The sequence below is a fragment of the Herpailurus yagouaroundi genome, unplaced genomic scaffold (genome assembly GCF_014898765.1).
Source record: "Herpailurus yagouaroundi ecotype Mexico unplaced genomic scaffold, PumYag 184, whole genome shotgun sequence".
Taxonomy (NCBI): domain Eukaryota; kingdom Metazoa; phylum Chordata; class Mammalia; order Carnivora; family Felidae; genus Herpailurus; species Herpailurus yagouaroundi.
The window spans coordinates 29043347-29066557 of record NW_024412415.1 but is presented as its reverse complement, the minus strand read 5'-3'; the positions used below and the strand labels follow the sequence as shown (position 1 = coordinate 29066557).

Genomic DNA, 23211 nt, shown 5'->3' with positions numbered 1-23211 from the left:
CAAGTAAGGAAAATGCAGCCCAGAGAGGTTAAGTGACTTGCCCAAGGCCACACAGTAAATGACTGAAACAGGATTTTGACTTAGGACATTGAACTTCTAATTGTATCATTTTGGCCTCCTCTCACCTTCTTTGCTCTTCACCCCCATAGTCCTCATGCCCTGCCCCCTACTGTTTTGAAGCAGAGAACACTGAGGACAATGATAGTTGGGTAGATAGAACACAAACCAAGTGGAGGAACACTTGGTCTTACCCCAGAGACCTAAAGGTCATGGTCACCCATTACATGCCAGGACCCATGGGGGCTCAATAGCATATGACTAATACTCTGGATGAGAAGGGGAAATTAAACAGGGGCACAAATAACTAGGCTTCAGACAAGATAGCTGGTCCTGTAGAAGAGCATCTAAGGAAAGGAGAAGGAGAAAATTCTACCAATTAGAAATCAAGTCTGAACTTGATGCAGGCAAGTAGGGAAAAAGTCAGCAATTCAAAAAACCTTCTGTTCCCATTAATCTCATGATGTTAGATTAAGATGTTTTACATAGTGGGGCACCGGGGTGGCTCAGTTAGTTGAGTGTTTGACTCATTATTGTGGCTCAGGTCATGATCTCACAGTTTGTGAGTTCGAGCTCTGCATGGGACTCTGGGCTGACAGTGCAGTGCCTGGTTGGGATTCTCTCTCTCTCTCTGTGCCTCCTCCCCCCTCTCAAAATAAATAAACTAAAAAAAAAAAAAAAAGATTTTTATGTAGTGGCAGGATAGGGTATGAAACCACATCCTTTGGCAGGAGGTGTTGTGAGGTGGGGAAATGGCAGCACTCTGTTGGCACCATCAGATCCTTGGTATTCTCTCAGGCAAGTAGCCTGATCTCTTCTGATCTTACTTCTTTATCTGGAAAAGGGAGATCTTTCCCATCTCTTGGGATATTACCAGTAGATTAAACAAGATAACATGTGCAAAGCCCTCAGTGCAATTCCTGGCATGTGGCAGCTGCTTGAACATTGTTATTTAAATTCCATGAGTTATGTTGAGTTAGTTGGTCCAGAGTAGAGGCGACTCAAAATTGGGGCCAAAAGAGGGCCCCTGGGACTTAAGGGTTAACATAGCATAGACATGATTCTTTGTAAAAACATACTCTTTTTTCCAACGTGCCGATGAGACTCCTACAGCCCACCATGGAGTTGGTCAAAATGGAAGTGAAGTGAGCTCCAATTTGAGAATCGTAATGGACTGTTGATGTGCCAATGGCAAATGCTAATGATGATTGCAAACAAAGGGTGGTGGCCTGTAGAAATGAAAATCTTCTACGTTCTCTGGAAGAAAAGAAATATTTATTTGAGACCACTGGTTGGGTGCTTTAGGCTGAAAAAGGCAATACGATATGGGAGACAACATGGTAGAGGGAAGCCTGGACTTACAGCAAGAGGATCAAATCCCAGCTTCATCCTCCAACAAGCTTTGACACTGTGGGAAAGTCACCAAGTGTCCTGCCTTGTTTATGGGAACCGTTGTCTTAGTACCTGCCTTATCTCTGTCATAGAATTATTGTCAAAACATGGGGCACCTGGGTGATTCAGTCGGTTAAGCATCCGACTTCAGCTCAGGTCATGATCTCGCGGTCCGTGAGTTCGAGCCCCGCGTCGGGCTCTGTGCTTACAGCTCAGAGCCTGGAGCCTGTTTCAGATTCTGTGTCTCCCTCTCTCTGACCCTCCCCTGTTCATGCTGTCTCTCCCTGTCTCCAAAATAAATAAACTTTAAAAAAAATTAGAATTATTGTCAAAACAAAGAGGTAGCTTCCTCAAAAAATTAAACATAGAATTACCATATATCTAGCAGTTCCACTTCTATGTATATACTTAAAAGAATTGAAAGCAGGGACTCAAACAGATGTTTGTACACCCACATTCATAGCATTATTATTCAGAATAGCTCAAAGATTGAAATTAACCAAATGTCCAACAAAGGTTGAATGAATAAGAAAATGTATACATATACAACGGAATATTATTTAGCCTAAAAAAGATGTCAAATTCTAATACATGCTATAACCTTGATGAACCTTGAAAACGTTATGCTCAATGAAATAAGCCAGACACAAAGGTGCAAGTATTGTATGATTCCACTTATATGAGGTACCTACAATAGTCAAATTCATAGAGGAAAAAAAGTAGGATGGTGGTTACCAGGAACTGGGTGGGGAGAGGAATGGGGAGTTATTGTTTAATAGGTACAGAGTTTCAGTATGAAATGATAAGATTTGAAGGTAAATGGCAGGGATCATTGCACAATATGAATGTACTTAATGCCAACGAACTGTGCTTTCAAAAATGCTTAAAATGATTAAGTTTACATTATATGTATTTTACCACAATTAAAAAATGATAATTTTTTTAAAGAAATGGCATAATGTAGAAGAAAGTGCTTTGCTCTCTGTAGAGCTATAGGAACCAATTAGCTGTGGTAAAGAGGTTAGAAGGTAGCATTTACATTTCTGTTAGAGCAACCACCAAAATTGCGGCCGGCCCGGCCTAGAACTTTTACAGCTGTTTTCTCATCTGTACAATATCAGGAAGATGTAGATATGAAAAAGAAATAGCATCCACTAAGAGTTGAAAGTAGGGCTTCCTCTGAAAAATCAAAAACAGGAGTGGGGGACTGCTGTTTTTCCTAATACACTTTGTAGAACAATTGGACTCTAAACTGTGCAGATATAGGGATGCCTGGCAGGTTCAGTCAGTGGAGCGTGCACTCTGGATCTCAGGGTTGTGAGTTCGAGCCCCATGTGGGGATGATTACTTAAAAAATAAAATCTTTAAAAGAATAATAAAACAATAAATTGTGCATATACATGTTTCACAAAAATAAACATAACTTAGGCATTATTGGGGGCCAAATCAGAAAAAATACCAAATGTTTCTAATTCATTACTTTTTTAAATGCTTCTCATTTACTATCTGTTCTGTTACTGACTTTCATTACATAATAAAATGAACTAGGCCAATGAAACCTGGGTGTTATTGTCAGAAAGAGGTGTCTGACGAACACTGAGCACCCTGAGTTCTTCCACTCTGCTTACCAGGCACCCTGAGAGGGGAGGGCCCTGTCCCAGGACCCTCGGTGTAAGCCCATTGGTAAATGAATCAGTCGGCTTTCCTGTTTATTAATCAGTCTCCCAGGAATTTGGTGCCAAAGCCTGGATTCTTGAGAGCTTGGTTTCCTCACGTGAACTTTGCAGATGGAGTTTGACAACCTCTAAAACCAGGACAAAACCCAGGATCTGTGAGGGGCCCGTCAAAGTGTTCTTTGAAGTTCCTCCTTCCTTCAGGTCTTAGCCCCTTTAATTATAAAACTTAGAGCAAAAATCTAATGATAAACTCTGTGCATAAAGGTCAGTATATACCAATAAGTAAATATTAACTTTGGCGGTAGGTTGGCACAATTTCTAAATTGCACTTCACAGGTACTAACCTAATCTGCCCATTAGCAGTTTTTAACATCATTATTGAGATGTCATTCACATACCATACAATAAATCCATTTATAGTGCAAACATTAATGCTTTTTGGTATATTACATTACTAATTTTTTTAAATTCTAGGTAATATATATATAACATAACATTTTTTTAAAAGTTTGTTTTGAGAGAGAGCATGTGTGCATGCCAGCAGGAGAGGGACAGAGAGAATCCCAAAGAGGCTCTGCACTGATGTCTGCATGGAGCCCAACGCAGAGGGGCTCAATCTCATGAACCATGAGATCATGACTTGAACCAAAATCAAGTGTTGGACATGCATTGCTGGTTTTACTGCATGAATATATAAGTAGCATTTCAGTAGTCTCCTTTTGCTATGCTTTTCTCCCATTCTTGACTTAGTATCATCACTCAAGGGTCTGAAACACATGGTCAGTCTTTTGTCACATTTAATCTAATTTTGGTTATTCCCATGATGACACCTATTGCAAATTATCAACTCATAGCAAACATGTTAAAGAAAATAAAGAACTATTAAGATTGAGAACAACCACAAAAAAAATCAAGAGTTGGACATGTAACCAACTGAGCTACCCAGGCACTCTTTAACCAATTTTAAGTGTGAAATTCAACGGCATTCATTACAGTCTCAAGTGTTTCATTTCATACCTGTGAAGACACCATTTTATAGATGGGAAAACTGGGTCTGAGTGAAGTTAACAAATTTACCCAGAGTTACTCGGTGAGGAAGTGACAAGGTAGAGTTGCAAGCCCTGCCAACCCTGAAAGCTGAGCTCTTCCCAGTGTGTAGTGTTGCCTTCTACTGAGGCAGAAAGGTTTCTCGGAGGTAAGCAGTCCAGAGTGGCCAGAAGGTGGGCTTGTAGGTGCCTCAAGGAGCTAGGCAGGGGCAACTGTGGAGTAGAGTATGTTCTGCTTCCCTGTGCCTCCTGGCCCACCCTCCCCATTCAACTTTGAACCAATTACTTGTGCTCTCCTTTGTGCCTGTCACTCGTTCTCATCTGAGGACTTGAATAGGCCACCCTTCTGGCCAAGCTTTGCAAAAGAAGGACCCACAACTGTCTCTGCTTCCTCATTCCTTATTATTCCTCAACCTGCCGAGATACAGTCCCATGGCTCCTCTGATGTGACCCTCACCTCATTGGTGTCACTGAGTGGCCTCAGTGACCCAACGCAATGGCTGACTCTCTTGGAAGCTATGCTGGCTTTTCCCATGGCTCCCATGGCATCCTTCCTGCTCTCATGATCCTCCAAGTTCTAACCACTCCTCTACCTCCCTCAGTCTGCCCTTAGATGCTAGGTCGCCTCAGAGTTCAGTCCCCAGTCCTCTGCTCACTGTTCCTGCTTGCCCTGGACAGCCTTCTGTGTGACCACAGACAAACCTACAAGTCCCACCAGACCAGACCTCTCATCTGAGCTCCAGCCTCAATCCATGCCTGGCCGTCCTCGCTGGTCGTCCCACCAGGACCTTACATGAACCATGTCTAACATGGAACTCAGCATCCTCTCCAGCTCCAAACCAGCTCCTCTCCCCTTGTCCCAAACTCAGTAAGTCACAGCCCCATCATCCACCCAGGCACCAAGGGCAGAACCTGGAGTCATTCCCTTGAATGTGAACTCTAGTGACACAGAGACCTTGTTCCCTTACTTTTTTTTTAACCCTATACTTTAAGCACCTGGGACTGTGCCTGGCTATAGGAGGTACCTAATAAGTATTTGTTGAATAAACTTTTTCCCTCTTCCTACATACACAAACTATCCCCAGGACCTGTCTATTCTGCCTCCTAACACATCCTTCCATATACCTCTGCTTCGTCCAGGGGCTCTACTGCTACTCTAGCCTAATCCTCCCTCAACACCTGCCTGGGCAAGTACAACAACCTCTTCACTGTTACTTGTGCTCTCTACTTCTGATCTTCCCACTCAAGACCATTCCCCAGGTCACCAGCCAGCAAATTCTCACAAAAACCCAAATGTGTTCTTGCCCTTACCTGCTAACAAATCCTTTATCCTGCTGTGATCAGGATAAATTACCTGGCATTAAGGGGGTCAGCTATGGTTTTGAATAAGTATTTCTGTCCTCTCTGTAGCAGATTTAAGGCCAGAGAGTCTTTGGCCTTCAGCTCAAAACTCTCTTCCTAGGGGAGTAGTGTTGTAGATCTCTCTAACATCAGAGACCTCTGGTAGCTCCCGGCAAAAGTGCTGGCCTGGGTTAGGGCCATGTCGGGCTCCTGCTCCACATCCTCTCCCTGTTTGTCCTCCCCACTCTCGAGTCCATGCAGGGGTCATGACTTGGAAGTTGTGCCCAGTCATTCTGCAGAGTGGGGGAAAGAAGAGAGAGGGACAGAGGCAGAGCTGCCAGGGTGATTCATCTCTCTCCTTGCCTAGGATCCCCCTTTCCTGCCATCATGCGTCTGCATCCTGATCTGCCTGCAGCCACCCCTGAAGATCTAGTGGGGACCCTAGCCTGCCATCAAGGGGCAGAGGCCTTTGTCAGGGTAAGCAGAAGGGAGACAGACCTAGCTACCTCCATTGAAGAGAAGGATTTCTGGCTTCAGCTGCCTTAATGGGCTTGGGTCTTGGTAACTTAGAGCCTAGAGTAATAGAGATTGGGGGTACAGTGAACTCTGGAATCAGGCCAGGGAGTGGGGTGTTGCTGAGCATAGGACATAGAGGGATTCAGGCTGTAAGGAACTTCTGGAATGCTTTGGACTCAGGCTGCAGGAACACTTGAGAAATTCTGAGTATCCAGGCTCAGAGGACATCCTATTGAAGTGGCTCAACTGAAGTTGTGGGACCTTTTTGGGAAATGTACTACATTTAGGCTGTAAAGGCCGTCTGGGGACTCACAGATTTAGGCAGGAGGCTTCTTGGAAAATGTGCTGACCCTGGCTGTGAGGATGCCCAGGAAAGGCTACTGGACTCAGGGCCAATAGGTCGCTTTGGGGGACTACATAAAACTCAAGTTATGGGGGCTTCTTGGAGAGATCAATGAACTGAGTTTATGAACGCTTCTTGGGAAGTTTACTGAACTCACACTGCAAGTCTGGAACTTTGCTTACAGATTCAAAGTCCATGCAGCTTCCCTTTGCCACACAAACCCAGAGTTACCCAACCTACAGACAGGCAGGACACAGACTGAAGTCACCCACAGGGTCATTCAGTCTCTCTCTCTCAAGTACACACACACACACACACACACACACACACACACACACACACACACATTTCACACCACCTTCCCAGACCCTTCTTCTGGTTCTTCCACATTTTCCTGACCTCTAAACACAGGAGTGCTCAGCCCTCAGTCCTCAGACCTCTCCTCATCTTATTAGCTCTTACTCCACAGGGATCCCACCCAGTCTAGTGACATTGCACACCATTTATTCTCTGTCGACTCTCCATTTTTTGTCTCCAACCTAGACCTCTCTGTCAATTCCAGACTCATTCATATCCAACTGTCTGCTTGACACATCCACCTGGTTGGCTGACAGACATCTCAAACTCAACATGTCCCAAAATAGACAGACTTACTTCTGACCTTCCCTCCTATACTCCTTCCTCTCATAGTCTTCCCCATCTTAATAAGTGGCAACTGCATTCTCTCAATTTTCTGTGTCTAAAAACAGAGTCATCTGGGATCCTGTCTTTCATATTCTGGAAATGAAATATCAGCAAATCCTGTTGACACTACCTGTAAAATATATTCAGAATCTAACCTCATATGACCACCTCCACCACATCCACTCTGGTTCAAGCCATCAGCAACTCTCCCTAGCCTCCCAGTTTTCTACATAGTCTCCTTGCCTCAATCCCTGCCCTCCTCTAGTCTATTTGCAATGCTGCAGTCTTTCAAGAATGTAAGCCAGAGGGGTACCTGTGTGGCTCAGTTGGTTAAGCGTCTGACTCTCGATTTCAGCTCAGGTCATGATCTCATGGTTTGTGAGATCGAACCCAGCATCAGGATTTGTGCTGACAGCATGGAGCCTGCTTGGGATTCTCTCTCTCTCTCTCTCTCTCTCTCTCTCTCTCTCTCTCTCTCAGAATAAACAAAATAAACAAAAAAAAAATGTAAGCTAGAGCACACCACTCATTTCTTTACAACCTGCCAGTTGTCTCCATCTCATAGTAAAAGCCAACATTCTTACCTTGACCTCTATTGTTTTACGGTATTCTTCCTCCCCACTCCTCTCTCTCTTCCTTCATTCCTATCACCCTTTCTTACATTCACTCCACCCCAGTCATCCCTGTTTTGCTGCTGTTATTAGGACATGTCAAGGCTACTCTATCTTGGGATTTTTTTATTTTTTTATTTTTAAAGTTTTTTTAATTTTTTTTTTTTTTTAGTCTTTATTTTTGAGAGAGAGAGAGAGACAGAATGGGAGGGGAGGGGAACAGAGAGAGAGGGAGACACAGAATCTGAAGCAGGCTCCAAGCTCCAAGCTGTCAGCACAGAGCCTGATGTGGGGCTCGAACCCACTAACCATGAGATCATGACTGGAGCTGAAGTTGGATGCTTCAACAATTGAGCCACCCAGGCGCCACTGTTTTAAAGGTTTTTATTTAAGTAATCTCTACCCCCAACATAGGCTCAAACTCATGATCCTGAGATCAAGAGTCACATACTCTTCTGATTAAGTAAGTCAGCTGCCCCAGGATTTACTTTTGTACTTGCTTTCCCCTCTACCTGTGGTACTCCTCTCTCAGATAATCACACAGCCCACCCATCAGTGCTGTCAGGTCTCTCCTCAAATGTCACCTCACCAGAGGGATCCTCTTTTTACCTGTGTAAAAAGGCAATGTTCTCTTAGCCACTCCCCACCCCTTTTCTCAGCTTTTTATTTTCTCTGTAGCTCTTATCAGCATCTGATAGGCTTATTTGTTCATTGTCTCCCTTCACTAGAATATAGACTCCAGGAAAACAAAGATTTTGTCTTGTTCACTGCTGTATCCTCAGGTCCTACAACAGTACCTGGAAAATAGTAGGTTCTCAATAACTATTTGATGAATGAATGAATGAATGCTGGGAACCAAGTAAATATTTATTGGAATGAATGAAACTTTGTTGGTCTCACAGACCTCTATCTTCATTTTCAGAGACTTTAGGAAACAAAAAGGAATTTTCTAAATCAGTCACCAAGATTGTTACATGGGAAAATCAATACTTAGACTAAAGGGAAGGTGTTTAGGACTTGTAGAACAGTATGGGATTGTCACAGACTATGAATCTGGAGTGCTCTCTTGTCCAGCAAGAGAGCTGACACAGAATTGAATATGAGAGAGGCTAATGTCCAGAAGGAGACAAGAGCCCAAACAGGGGTTTTGTCTCCGTATTCATTGAGCTCACAAGATATTACCCTCATGGTGAAACATGAAGAAAACAAGATCTTACACATGTGAACGTGGAGAAAACAATCATACAGTAATCATTAACTTGTGTGAGTAAGAAGCAAAGAGTCTGGGGGGCAAGTAAAGTTTGTCTTCAATGTACATTGGTGCCAGATGGAAAGTAATTTCATGCAGGTGATATAACAAGTTTCTCATGATCCCGTTACAATATCTCGATAACTAACCTTGGGGTTTTTGCTCCGTGGTGGCCCCTTTCCGCCCTAAGCTTTTTTCTAAACCATTTATGTAAGTAGAACCTATTTCCCCACATGGGACGCTTGAAGCATAACAGCTAAAAGGGTTACAGAGCAGATATTGGTAATGTCTAGTCTGGAAACAATAATCACTTTGAGTATATAAAACAGAGATGTTCATAAAGAGAACTGGCTACAAAAGGGATGGAAGGATGAGAAACCACTGGGGAACATAATGCAACTCAGAGGTTAGCAGCAGCAAGAAGCCAGTTCTACCCTTAGGTTGGAAGGTCCCTGGGAGGAGGTTGCTAGGGCGCAGGATCCAGGGACACCAACAGAAGCTGGAACTACAAAACAAAAGCAGAGATGCAGTCAGAGGTGTGTGTTGGGGAGAAATAGTCTGGCCTTTCCCCAGTATATCTCCCTTCCAGTGCCTCCCATTGGTCAAATATGCCAGAAGCTGGGAAATGCAGCCTGCAGGGGTCGCCTCCTATAATACAGACCAGAGCAGGGAGAAAGAAGGACCAGTGTGGAGGGCAAATGGCCCAGGCCCAAGAGAGGGACAGAGGCACTTCAAAAGGTAGAAGAGGAGAGAGAGACACGGGGAGGGAGGCAGAGGCAGCAGCAGAGCCCATGAGTGAGCAGAAAGGAAAAATCAGACCTGAATTGTACTTTGAGTTTGGACTAAAGCTGTGGGAGGTGCTGCCCCGCACTACCATATATAATTTTTATCACTTGCTTCTAGTCTCTCACTTGTGGCAGTCGCTTTAAAGAGAGGAATCTGGGGCTCCTGGCTGGGCTTCCAAATCTGCTTCTGCCCTTCTCTTGCAAGGTTGACCTATTGTTGTTATTCAACACCTGTCTAGAGCACTGCCTTTAAGAGTCCTTTATTACATGGCAGGCACCAGACTGGTATTGTCCGTGGGCCCATGGGACTCTGATGGTTTCCAGAGCATCCACTGTTACTGTGGCAGTGGAAGATGGCAGAATGCACCCCAGGTACAACTGGTGCCTTCAATTTAGCAGAAGCACCCTTCAAACTCTTTACTGCTCTTAGAGGCCTCATCTCCAGAAGGGGGAGAGGGTTTGTTCAGTCTCAGTAGAGCCAGGACCAAGGGGGGCACATTTCTGAGGAGGAGGGCTTAAGTTAGGGAAGAAGTTTTAACTTCTGGCTGTCCTGTAAAGGAGTAAGGTTCCTGTTCCAGGAGGCATTCTAGGAAAGGTCTGTCCAAAATGTTGTGGAGGGGAAGCCTGCTCTGGTAAACTGAAGGGAATGCATTCTCCATTGTCTCTAACTCTGCCCAGCTCTGAATTCTGTGGGTGACCAGCCCTCTCCTTTCATTCTGATCCTGTTCTCAACACATCCTTCTGCAAACCAAGGCCAAGTTCAAATTCCATGACCCTGGTGAGGGAGCATCTGAGGGAAGGGCTGGTGTGTGCCACTCACTCAATGGGCCTTTCTCTTCCTGCCTGGCTTTGGGTTGTGCAAACTGGCCCTCGGTGGGTATAGTAGACAGAATAATGGTGCCCTAATCCCTGAACCTGTGAATAGGTTACTTTATGCAGCAAAAGGGACCTTGCAGGTGTGATTAATTAAGGATCTTGAAACAGGAAAACAATCCTACATCGCTTATGTGCAGGTGCCTCTGGAATCTGGAAAGGCAAAGGATTCTCCTCAAAGCTTTCAGGAAGAATGCAGCATGGCAGACACCCTCAATGTCAGCTCCATGAGACAAGTTAGGCTTCCGACCTCCAAAACTCTTAAGATGATAAATTCTTGTTTTAGGCCATTCAATTTGTGGTAATTTATCTAAATAGAAAACTAACACAGAGTATTTGTGACCAAGTCCTGCTCTTGGTCACAGCCTGGTAGTCGGTGGAAGACTCCTCTCTCATCAAAAGAGAGTGAACATGGCATTTAAGAGCCTGGGCCTTAGAGGCAGATAGACCTGGATTTGAACACCAGTTCTGCTACATTACGTGATATCTCAGAGCTCTACTTCCTCATCCATGAAATGGAAGTACTAATACCTACTTTTCCCAGGGGGTTTGAGAAGATGAAATAAAATAATGCAAGTAAGGTACTCAGCATAGTGCCTGGGACATAGGAAGTTCTGGATACACAACAGCAGAAGTTATTCTTACTACCATTTCCGCCACAACACTGTTATTATTACTACTACCACGGCTATTATTGCTACTGCCGTTGCTACAACTACCACTGCCAGCAACAACAAGAGCAGTCATTGGCTGAAGAGCAGTGCAGGTGTCATGAAAAGGATGACTAGAGACAGCAGCGGGAAGGGAGGGATCAGGGAGCAGCAGCAGGGAGGGTGGGATTAGGAAGGGTCAAAGGGTGGAAGTCACAACTTCAAACTGCTGTGTGACATTGCCTTTGGCCTGAGCGCTCTTGAGGCTGAGGAGCATAACATCTGCATCAGCCTGCCCCAGATGTGTGCTAGATGTTTCTGGGGGTGCGGCCTCCTGGCTCAGAGACCTTGACTCAGAATCACCGGCCAAGGCCTTCTGTGTGTGCTTCTGTCTGGCCCAGTACCCTCTGTCCAGGCCTGGAGCAAGGGGAACACCAGAGAAATGCAGAAACATGAAAGAGCCCGAATTCAAGGCCTGGTCCTCTGCTCTGGAAGACAAACCAGGATCCTGAACCCAAGTACACATTCATTTCCTCCTGGTGTTTTCCAGCTGAGAGAACAGGTCAGATAGAAAAAGAATGCGTGGGCAAGGTACGAAAGCCTCCTCATTATCTCTGTAATTCTTTCCCAAGGCCCTATCGTGGGGCTCTCCCTGCTTTTCTTTGAATGTACACAGAGGCACCAGGGGGCTTTTCCTGAAGACACTGGGTTTGATGAGCAACTCACTAAGACAGTATGTTGTAGATATTTTTAGCATGCTTTACTACCTAACGTAGTGGTTAAGAATCTTCCTCTGGAGTCAGATAAAATCTAGCCTCACACTCTGGCCTTGTCACTTTTTAACTGTTTGGCCTTGGACAAGTTCCATAACTTCTCCAAGCCTCAATTTCCTTATCTTAATAATTGTTGTAATAGCAGATATCTTCTAGAGTTCTTGTAAGGAGAAATTAGATGGTCCATATATGGTACTCAGCATACTGCTTGGACTTCAGCAATTACTGAGGAAATACGATATTGGTGACTGTTGTTGATAGTATCACTGTCATGTTATTATCATTTATGGAAAAAGCTTCAGCTCAGGACCAGAGGCAGCCACACGTCTAGATGCCAACTTGGCTTTATGTCTCCATTTTGTCACAGCAGCCTGAGACCACATGCTTGGCAAGGTCCGGGAGCTCAGGCAGCCTGTAGATCTCCCTGGTGGGTTCAGCTAGGCACAGCTCTAAGAGACCAAGAAGAGATGTTGACATGTTCCAGATATGTTTCACAGCAGTTGTAGTGGGGATTGGTGCTGTCTCTCCTACTAAACCATAAAAAAAAAAAAAAATGTTGATGGGAAACTGGTTTTTAAGTTCATGTGTCTCTGGACAAAAGGGTTGAATTGGTAGGCTAATTCAGTCATGACTGATAAGAATACACCTGAGAAACCATGACACCTCAGGTTTATCTCCAACATGGTGACCAGGACCATATTTCCCCAGGGTACAACCTGGATATAGAGAATGAGTCAAATGACATTTGGCAACAGCTTTGAACTCATACTCCCGGAGCGACAACAATTGATGGGACGCAGTGAGACAAACAATCTCCTTCGTCACTGGTGCTAGTGCAATCACTATGACCTTTGGGAATGCCATTTGGCTATTGGTGTCAAAGTGTTTCCTTAGGCTTGGAAAAGCTATCTCTGAGGATCTATCCTAAACAAATCATCCACAAACTTAAAAAGAGCTGTATGCATGAGTCTGTTCATTGCCTCTTTGCATATAAGAGTCAAGAGATGGAAACATCCTGAATATCAATCTAATGGTCTAACAGGAGAGAGTTGGTTAAATAAACCACAGCATATCCATTCAGTGGAATGTTATACGGCCATTACTAATGAGTATCATAAAGGCCAATGCCACTGTACAGGAAAAAGTTTATGGTATACATCAAGTGAAAAAGTCAGGCACAAAAAGTCACACACAAAACTGTGTGGAGGACTAAATGGAAAAGTAGATGGGAAAGAGTTACAGAAATATTATTGGTGATGGGGTGCCTGGGTGGCTTAGTCAATTAAGCATCTGACTTCGGCTCAGGTCATGATCTTGTGGTTTGTGAATTCGAGCCCCGCATGGGGCTCTGTGCTGACAGCTCGGAGCCTTATGCCTGCTTCAGATTCTGTGTCTCCTTCTCTCTCTGCCCCTCCCCTGCTCATGCTCTGTCTCTCAATAATAAATAAACATTTAAAAAATTTAAAAAAAAAAGAAATATTATTGGTGATGATATTAAGATGATGGAGGAATTGTGGGTGGCTTTTTGGTACATCCTCCAGGTTTTAAATTTTGTAGTTATATAACTTGTCATGGTAAGTACAATAACCACCCCCTCAAAATCTCCCCCAGAACCTCCAGAAGGAACAGAGCCCTGCCAACACCTTAATTTTAACCCAGTGAGACCTATTTTGGACTTCTGACCCCCAGAATTATGAGATAATGAGTCTCTTGTTTTAGGCCACCATATTTGTGGTAACAGGAAATGAATACAATGTATACAATAAAATTGAAATGACTAATATATATAATAAAATTAATTTCCTAAACTGTAAGTTATTATACTTTGTCATCAAATACAGTGGAGTAATTATATATTTTCTTTACACTTATGACATTCCTTTGAATAAGGAAGAGGATTGATTTGGAGCATGCAGACCAGAGTTTGCATCTCAGTCCCTCAGCTGTGTGACTTTGAGTCATAAGTTCCCAGAAAACTCTCATCTCCTAACCTACATATGTGTGGACGCTGAAATATGATCATTTTCAACTGCAGTGGGCCCTGAGAGGGTAGACTGCTTTTCTTTAATCATTTTTTTGAAATTATAAAAATAATATAAGATCACAAACAAAATTGAAAATATAGAGGAAGAACTCCCATAGTTCCTTTACCTTAACACCATAATTTTTCCATGCATTTTCTTCATAGATACATCGTGTTAGTCAAGACTCACTTTCAAGTAACCAAAACCCAACTCAAAGTCGCCTAAGTTAAAAAAGGAAATTCATTGTTTCGATAACTGGGATAGCTTTTGGGATAGCTAGATTCATGTGCCAAAATGATGTTAAGGTCCTGTGTCTCTCCACGCACTGGCTCTCCTATTTTCTGTGTACCTTTAATAATTCTGGGGGCTCTCTTTGTGTGATGGGGAAGAATGGTCAATAGCATGAGGAGGCTCCTGTGGTCCTTACAGCTCTTGACCCCAGAGGAAGATAAAGTATCCACATACCAAATATCATGCTGAGACTCTGATTGGCCTGCCATGGGTCTCATGCCCAACTCTTGGACAAACTAGTGTAGGTAATGGAAAGGGGTGTCATGATTGTCTGAGCCTGCGTCACTTGCCCACTCCCGAAGGCAGGGATTGGAAGGAACAAGGTGATTGCCATACAACGAGGGGGAAAGGCAGTTCCAGAAGGTGTTGGGCATGCAAAAACAGGAGCTGTCCTCTATCCATATTTTATAATATGAGTAATTTGTTGTTTCATTCCAAAGTCTTTAGAACTATCATTACATTTTTTTAATTAAAAAATGTTTTTTAAAAAATGTTTATTTATTTTTGAGAGAGAGAGAGAGACAGACAGAATGTGAGCAGGGGAGGGGCAGAGAGAGAGAGAGAGAGAGACAGAATCTGAAGCAGGCTTCAGGCTCTGAGCTATCAGCACGGAGATCGACGTGGGGCTGGAAATCAGGAACCCCAAGATCATGACCTGAGCCAAAGCTGAATGCTTAACCAACTGAGACACCCAGGTGCCCCCTTTAAAACTATCATTTTAATGAATTTTGGTTTGCAACCTACATATTTTGCCTAACCCTCATTAAATATTGTTGGCTACTTGGATTGTTGTAAAAATTCTTCCACTATAAATAACGCTGCAATGGACATTTTTGTGCAATAGTTTTCTCCGAAGTTTAGATTATTTCTTTTTTTTTAATGTTTATTTTTGAGAGAGAGAGAGAGAGAGAGAGAGAGGAAAAAGAGAGAGCGCACACACATGGGAGGGAGGAGCCGAGAGAGAAGGAGACAGTGAATCGGAAGCAGGCCCCGCCATAACAGGCAAATCCAGACATGGGGCTCAAACTCACAAACCATGAGATCATGACCTGAGCCAAAGTCGGACACTCAGCTGACTGAGCCACTCAGGTGCAGCTAGCTTATTTCTGAAGACAGATTCCCAAAAGAGGGTTTACTGGGTTACAGGTAGCAAATTGGTTTCCAGGAGGTTTGCACAAATGTACAGGAAATGGTGCAGCTGCTTTGAGTAAGTGGTAGAGCAGGGCCCTCTCCCAGGTCTTGCAAACTGGGGTGGGTTGAAAGGATACCACAGATTGCTGTGCCCTGAGGCCATGACCAAAGCAACAAACAGGAAGTCTACTTACCCTGCCTAAAACCAAGAAAAAAATGCAAACTCACTTGTGGTTAGGGAAATGCATATTAGAACTATCTCTCATCCATTAGGTTGGTGAAACTTGAAGACACTGATAACATACAGTGCTTCTGAGACTGGGGGAAGAGGCACCCTCAAAATCAGCCGATAGAGATGGCAATTAGGACAGTCTTTTGGGAAAGTAATCTGGCCACATGGATTAAAACTGATTTGAGAATACCTCCATTGTATCACATAATTACCATTTCTTTTGTGGCGAGAACGTTTAAGATCTACTCTCTCAGCAACTTTCAAGAATATAGTACAATATTATTAACCACAGTCACCACACTGTCCATTATATTTCCAGAACTTATCTATTTTCTAACTGTAAATTTGTACTCTTTGCCCAACATTTCTCCATATTCCCCACCACCACCCCCTGGTAACCATTTCACTTTGTTTCTAAGAGGCTTTTTTAGATTCCACATATAAGTGGTATACAATATTTGTCTTCCTTCCTTCCTTCTTTCCTTCCTTCCTTTTTTTTTCTTTCTCTTTTTAAGTAAGCTCTACACACAACATGGGGCTTGAACTCACAACCTTGAGATAAAGAATCTCATGCTCTACTGACTGAGCCAACCAAGCGCCCCCAGTATTTGTCTTTCTATGTTTGACTTATTTCACTTAGCATAATGCCATCAAGTGCATCTAATATCATTGCAAATGGCAGCATTTTCTTGTTTCTCATAGCTGAATAGTATTATAATATTTAAATATATCAAATCAACATGTTGTACACCTTAAATTTATACAACATTACATGTCAATTATATTTCAATAAAGCTAAAAAAATTGATTTGAGACTCTCATGTTTGTGAATCTTTAATTAATTAATTGATTGATTTAGAGAGAGAGTGCTTGCAAGTAGGGGAGAGGAGCAAAGGGAGAGAGAGAGAGGGAGAATATCTACGCTCAGCATGGAGCCCAACATGGGGCTTGATCCCACGACTCTGGGATCATGACTTGAGCTGAAATCAGGGGTTGGATGCTCAACCAAAGGAGCCACCCAGGCTTCCCTCAGGTTTGTGAATCTATTCAACAAAAACAAAGTACCGGGTCTGTTTCCTGGTGGTGTCACTTCCTTTTTCTTCACAGGTTATGGCTCCCTGCATGAGCTAGATCTATCATGTGCCTCTGGCCTTAGCAGGTGCCATACCCATCTCGGTCTTAAACAACTAAGCATTTGATGTGGACTGTGGCAGAGGCAGCTAACTATCTCCAGTGGCTATTTCCCCTTCCTCCTTTCAGTAATAGATCCCACAGAGCCTATGACCATCCAGTGAGAGACCACATAACCCTGCCTCCCTTACAGCTAGGTGTGGCCCATAAGATCTGACCAAGAGGAGATGACTGGAAGTGATGTCTGCAAACTCCAAAGGTGGAACAGTTTGTTTGTCTGGAGACTCTGGCCTCTGAGAGATATCAGTGAATATTTGCTGATCTCCTGAACTGAGAAGAAAGAGAATTGGGAGCCACAGGGTGGCTGCTTTCTGCCATGAGAACAGAGAAACAAGGAGAAGCAGTTTGCCAAGAAAGGAGAATGGAGTAAATGCAAAACAGGAGGCAGGATGGGGGTATGGTGAGGTGTGAGGGGGTTCAGAGCCACTGTCCCAGCCCTGGCTCTCATTCCTCACGAATGAGGCCACACCACTCCTTTGCTTGGGTCCTTTTAATAGATCCCCCATTTTCCTTCACCTAATTTGAATAATTTTTCTGTTACTTGCAAAAAAAAGGGGGGGGGGACTTCACATAGATAGAGCCCTCCAGAATAACCCTTTCTTTGGCATATGATAACCAGTAAGGAAAACTTATTGAGATGATATATTTTGCTTTTGCTGTTGTGGAAAAATTAGAAAGACTAGCAGTCATTTGTTTATTTATTCTTGGGATTTTCCCTTCCTGTTCTGAGAAGGTAGACAGGCTTTGGGTTTCCTGCCTCAGAGGAATTTCAAGCTATAGGGCCGTGAGAAGACGTTACCTAAGACAGCCTGCTGTCCTAGGTTTTGTTTCCAAAAGTTTGAGTTCCCATGGAAGACCATCCTGGAGGAAGGGAGAGAGATTCTAGGTGGGGGAGGTAGAAGCAGTGACAGCGAAGGGAGAATCCTTGAGATAAGAGAGGGATAAAAGTCTGTAGATTCGGTGACTTTGGGGAACTTGTAACCTAACCTGGCTAGTCCCAGGGAGATTCCAGGACCCTAGAGGGGACCAGAAGCTTAGTGCATCAAGAGAGATTGGATCCTGGTTTTCTGTGTCTGACTGTCACTTCCTGACCATAAAACTTTACTTATAAAAACAGAAGTTTGGGCAGACTTAGCCCATAGAACATAGTTTGCTGATCCTTGAATCAGAATATGTTCATTTCACAACCCTCAGTGCATTAAAAGATATGGGCCTCATGCATCAGTGGATGTCAACATCATTTTTAAAAAGTGAGATGAGGGGCGCCTGGGTGGCGCAGTCGGTTAAGCGTCCGACTTCAGCCAGGTCACGATCTTGCGGTCCATGAGTTCGAGCCCCGCGTCGGGCTCTGGGCTGATGGCTCAGAGCCTGGAGCCTGTTTCCGATTCTGTGTCTCCCTCTCTCTCTGCCCCTCGCCCGTTCATGCTCTGTCTCTCTCTGTCCCAAAAATAAATAAACGTTGAAAAAAAAATTTAAAAAGTGAGATGACCAGGCATTGTGTGCCTCCTATAGTCTTGCCAAAGGACACAACCAGAGTCTAATTCAGTCTCTGGATGCATCTACATATACGCAGGAAATATAGGACACAGAGAAATATGTTGAAATGCACCAAGAGTATGCAATCAGCAAAATCTGGACTGTGGGAAACTGCACAAGTCAAAAGGATTGTTGGACAGATTGGATAAAGTAAAAGGATAGAGGGATGAGGAGATACAAGTTGAAAGAGATTTAGGGTTGTATTGTTTTGGAGAAGGATGGGCAGGACTAAACTCCAGTTTGGGGATGTATGTACTATAGGGTGAGCGTTATAAAAATCAGCCCTGGAGAGGTTTGTGATTGGAAAGGGGCCCCTGGATGGTGCTTTTGGGGTGGGTGGCAAGATTCTATTTCTTGATCTGGTGGTGTTGATAAGAATGTTCACCCTAAATTGAGCTATGCATTTGCTTTGGGTTTTGTTTGTTTGTTGTATTTATGTTTTATTTTGTAATTAAAAAAATATTTCTTATTTATTTATTTAAATTTATTTATTTAAATTTAAGTTAGTTAACATACAGTGTAGTATTGGTTTCAGGAGCAGAACACAGTGATTCATCATTTACATATAATGCCCAGTGCTCATCCCAACAAGTGCCCTCCTTAAAGCCCATCACCCATTTAGCCCATCCCTCCACTCACCTCTCTCCATCTACCCTCAGTTTGTTCACTACAGTTAAAGAATCTCAGGACTCCTGGGTGACTCAGGGGGTTAAGTTCTGACTTTGGCTCAGGTCATGATCTCACGGTTCCTGAGTTCAAGCCCCACATCAGGCTCTATGCTAACAGCTCAGAGCTAGGAGCCTGCTTTGGATTCTCTCCCTCTGCCCCTCCCCAACTCGTGCTCTGTCTCTTTCTCTCTCAAAAATAAATAAACATTAAAAAAAATTTTGAAGAGTCTCTTTGCTTTGTCTCCCCCCAAAAAGAGTTCTAAGGACGACTTAAATTTGGAGCTGCTAGGTGCCATTGCTCCTGTATGCAGAAAGCTGCTTTGGGAACGAAGTCCTGCCCAGAGTAACACAGGGTCTAGAGACAGAATGTGAGACATTAAGTTGTTAAAAAACAAATTTCAACTGAATAAATTTGAAGATCTAATTGGCTTTATTCAGATATTATGATTTGGGTGGCATCGCATCTAATAAGTAGAGAGATGCTCCATGGAGTTGTACAAATGGAAGGTTTTCATAGGCAGTAGGGTGGGACAAGAAGGTATTAGTAAAAGAAATGATTGATTCGGACCTGAACATTTGGTGGGGGGAGGGGATGGCAGGTTTTGTTTATTTATCATGCTGGTCACTTCACTACTGCTGATCAGGAAATTTCAGACCGGCCTTTAAAGGATCACATTCCTGGGACTGTCATTAAATCTTGGTTTGCTGTAATGGGTGGACAAATGACTCCATTTGGGGCTTAAAAAAATTTTTTTTATGCTTTTATTTTATTTTTGAGAGAGAAAGAAGAGTGTGAGCAGGGGAGGGGCAGAGAGAGAGGGGGGAGACAGAATCTGAAGCAGGTTCTGGGCTCTGAGCTGTCAGTGCAGAGCCTTTTTAAAAAACAAACGAACAAACAAAAAAACAAAAAACAAAGTCCATGATAATCTTGTTTGATTACCTGCATCCAGGCATTTCTGAAGCTTGATGTATCCATGGAATTTTCATTTATATGAACCAAGAAAGTCCCTTTTTATTTATACTGCTTTGGTTTGTAACCAAAGGAGTTAATCCACGTATCTGTAGATCCTCAAAAGGCTGGTAAATGTTCCTCAAGAAACTGCTGGTTTTGTTGGATTTTTGGTGATTGCTTTAACTATCTGTGGTAACTCACATTCTCTGCCACACACAGGCAAATCTGTTCTTCATTCTCCTGACAGTCTTGAAAGCTTTATTCCATATTTCATAATGATGGGGTCCATTGTCATTCACTAAGGTATGGTTCATTCTGACCTTGTTTGCAAGTTGGGAGAGGTCACTGAAGGACAGGATGGGAAGGAATGTTCTATCAAAAGAGAATAGGTGCCTGGGTGCCTCAGTGGGTTAAGCGTCTTACTCTTGATTGTGGCTCAGGTTATGATCTCATGGTCACGGGATTGAGCCCCTTGTCGGGCTCTGTGCTGAAAGTGGAGGCTGTTTGCGATTCTCTCTCTCTCTCAAAATAAATATATAAACATTTTTTTAAAAAAGGGAATGGGGGGGCGCCTGGGTGGTGCAGTCGGTTAAGCGTCCGACTTCAGCCAGGTCACGATCTCACAGTCCATGAGTTCGAGCCCCGCGTCAGGCTCTGGGCTGATGGCTCGGAGCCTGGAGACTGTTTCCGATTCTGTGTCTCCCTCTCTCTCTGCCCCTCCCCCATTCATGCTCTGTCTCTCTCTGTCCCAAAAATAAATAAAAAAACGTTGGGAAAAAAAAAGGGAATAGGGGCGCCTGGGTGGCTCAGTTGCATAAGCGTCTGACTTCGGCTCAGGTCATGATCTCACGGTTCGTGGGTTCGAGTCCCACGTCGGTTCTGTGCGGACAGCTCAGAGCCTGGATCCTGCTTCCGATTCTGTGTATCGCTCTCTCTCTCTCTCTCTCTCTCTCTGCCCCTCTCCCACTCATACTCTGCCTCTCTCTCAAAAATAAATAAACATTAAAAAAAATTTTTTTTAAAGGGAATAAAAATCCCATCAGCTGGAACGGTTGACACATTGGTGGGATAATCTGAGGCCTCAGGGAAGCAGTGAGCAGTCATGTGTTTCAGGTATCATTCACTCATTTGTTCATCGCATATTTATTTATTTCCAAGCACTAAACATAACAGTCTCAGGCTCAGCTTTCAGGAAACTCATAGCCGGGGTTGGCAGGGTGGGGTGAAGAGCTATGTGGTACAACCTGGGGAACTCTTGAAGGCTTATTTGTCTCTGGTATGATTCGTTTTCTGTTCTAACTTCTGAAATTTCCATCATATGAATTATTTCTTAATGTTGTTGTAATACTCCCAGGAGGTCCCATTTAGAATGCAAAAATGTATTTAAAATGTGTTAACTAGAGGAGTGAGCACACTTTAGGACACAATATCACTATGGTGAAGAGTAGGAGAGGACAGATACTTTTTAATTTTTTTTAATAAGGCCCACACCCAACATGGGGTTTAAACTTCCCTCCCCCCCCAAAATAAATAAATAAATAAATAAATAAATAAATAAATAAATAAACTTCCCTCCCCAAGATCAAGAGTTGGATGCTCCACCCAGGACGGATGCATTTTGATGAGAAGACAGTCTCTGGAAAGAATCTACAGCCCTGGGCAGCCAGGTGGTATTGTCTAAGGTAAGGGACGGGGTAGGGAAAAGGAATGGTTGAGAAATGCCTACTATTTCACCAGCTTTCTTGGGTTTAGGTGATACCCATGCCTTGAATATCTCTCCCTGGTAAGGAAGTGGACTTATTTTGTATTCTAGGCTTTGAGGTCAGACAGATCTGTGTTTGAATCCCAGCCTTGCTACTTACTAGAAAGCACCAAATTACTTCTAAACTCAGCCTCAGTTTCCTTATCTGTATAATACAGAGAAAATCTTCACCTTACTGGATGGTGGGGGGGTAGTAAAAGATATTAATGTATATAAAGAGCTCAGCCCACAGCCCAAGCGCATTGGTTTTTCTCAGTGAATGTTAGTTTCCCTTCTTGGTTGAATAATCTTATTCATTTAATGGCATTTAGCTCAAAAAGACAAGAAATTTCAAACGGCTCTTTATATCAGCTTTACAGATGGGGGTGGAGGGGGAAGAAAGAGATAGAGAAAGAAAGACTGACCTAGTCCAATCTCATTCAGTTGACATTCCACAATCACATTTCTCAATATTCTAGAATCTTTCTATTTATTTTGTAGTATTTCTCTTCCTGGCCTATGTTAGCCCCTAAGTCAGACCCTAACTAATCCCCTCTATATCAGAGACAAGGGGTCATAGAGTTCTTCCCATTGTTTTTGTGTTCTCAAAGTATCACCTTCGGGTGCCTGAGACAATCAGGAAATGAGAGGAATTTCCTTTTTTTGGCAACAAGTAATTAAAAATAATGATTTATTGAAGGTTGGCTATGAACCAGGCAATTGGGCTCTGCATCTTACATGTTTCTTTAATGTTTACAACAACCAGGTGTGTGGGGATTATTATCTCAGACTTACAGAGCCCTGTAGGGTTGTTTTGAAGATTAAATGAAATCATGTTGGAAAAGTGCTTAGAACATCTAGATTCAATAGAAGTTAGCTGTCATCATTACTATTACTTTTCAGTGAGGAAATTGAGGGTCCAGTTAGTTACAATACCCACCTAAAGTCAACCAGCTAGAAGGTTGAAGAAGGATCCCAGGTCTTGCTGTCCTTAAAGTCAATGTGAGAGATCCACCATGTTTCATAACATCCTGACTGAAATGACAAAACATTAATCAATTTGAATAATAACAAAAGTTTCAACCCTTTCTTAACTCATAGTCTAGAAAATGTTAACCGTGATTTTGGGCCAACACATTCCCGTCACTCTCCCACAACCCCTTGGTTAAAAAACTCGTTTTACAGATGCCAGTTGCAGTCCTTACCAACTTCCAGAGCACAGTCTTAGAATTCTCAACTGCCTTTCCAGATCCATCTCTCACTTTTTCTCATATGATTAGTGAGTACTATGGTGTACATCTATGGTGTACCCTAACTTTTCTCTTGGCCCTGGGATTGTTCTAGGGATGAGCACTGATCCAAGCCTGGACGATCAGCACTTTTTTTCCCCCAGGATTTCTCAAACTTGAATTAAGGGTATTAGTTCTTTTCTAATGGTAGAAATAGCCA

General features: G+C 43.2%; 1 long non-coding RNA gene across 1 annotated transcript; it reads right to left on the bottom strand.

Annotated features, from left to right (window-relative positions):
• Window positions 1-1118: 1118 nt before the first annotated feature.
• Window positions 1119-22841, bottom strand: LOC121042116 (uncharacterized). Its single transcript, XR_005795982.1, has 2 exons — window positions 22703-22841; window positions 1119-1314 (listed from the first exon to the last, which is right to left on the bottom strand). It is a non-coding gene; the product is annotated as an uncharacterized LOC121042116 (long non-coding RNA).
• Between the last annotated feature and the right edge of the window lie 370 nt (window positions 22842-23211).